Raw genomic sequence first — 837 nt, forward strand, 5'->3', positions numbered from 1 at the left:
CGCCCGGCCCCGGGCGCCCCGGAGGTAGAGGAGCGGAGCGGAGCCGGCGGCTGCTCGCGGCGGCGCCGGAGGAGGCTGCGAGGGGAAGACGGGAAGGTCCTTCACCTGGCCACGGGCTGCCTTCTCCCGGCCCGCCTCGGTGCGGTGCTGCTGCGGGCCTTCCTGGCGGCCGCTGAGGCGCCTCGCCGGGGGCCCGGGCCGCCTCAGGCAGCGGCTGCACGAACCGGGAGGCGCGTGGGAATCATACGGTTGCAGGATCAGCGTGACAAGTCGCCTGAACCCGCCTCGCCGGTAGCGTCACCCTTCGGACCGGGCGCTGGCATCCCAGCTTTCCTTATTTTCCCGGTGCCCTTCCCCCCGGCCCAGCGGAACTTCCACACCCGGCCCTTCACGGCAGGTGAAGCCGTAGATCGCGACTGCCCAGGGCGCCGAGGAAGCGCTGAAAACTCAAGATGAGTGACTTGTAAAAGCCAAAGGCTTTATTCCCCCCGCCCCCCCCCCCCCCCGCCTTCAGGTCTTTGCAAACGGGAAATAATGCTTCATACGCTTAAAAAAAAAAAAAAAAAGTTACGTTGTCCGGTAAATTAACCTCTTGTGTGCCCGGTTGTGAGCCACTCGGTGTCACTGATGACTTCTGAAAGTGGGCAGTTCAGTGTCCCTTCCTGACACTTGCTGATCTGTAACAACCCAGAAGTAACATTTCCTTCTTCATGAAGTTCCTCAAAGAAAGAAAGGAAACTGCTAAGAATCCCGAGGTCAAATCTTTATACTGACAGTTTAAAAAACTTACAAAGAAGCAGCAGCCCTTTAGTGAAGGCTGGTAAATTGACATCCAGT

This window comes from Haliaeetus leucocephalus, unplaced genomic scaffold (genome assembly GCF_000737465.1).
Source record: "Haliaeetus leucocephalus isolate CR32 unplaced genomic scaffold, Haliaeetus_leucocephalus-4.0 Scaffold251, whole genome shotgun sequence".
In the NCBI taxonomy this organism is placed as follows: Eukaryota; Metazoa; Chordata; class Aves; order Accipitriformes; family Accipitridae; genus Haliaeetus; species Haliaeetus leucocephalus.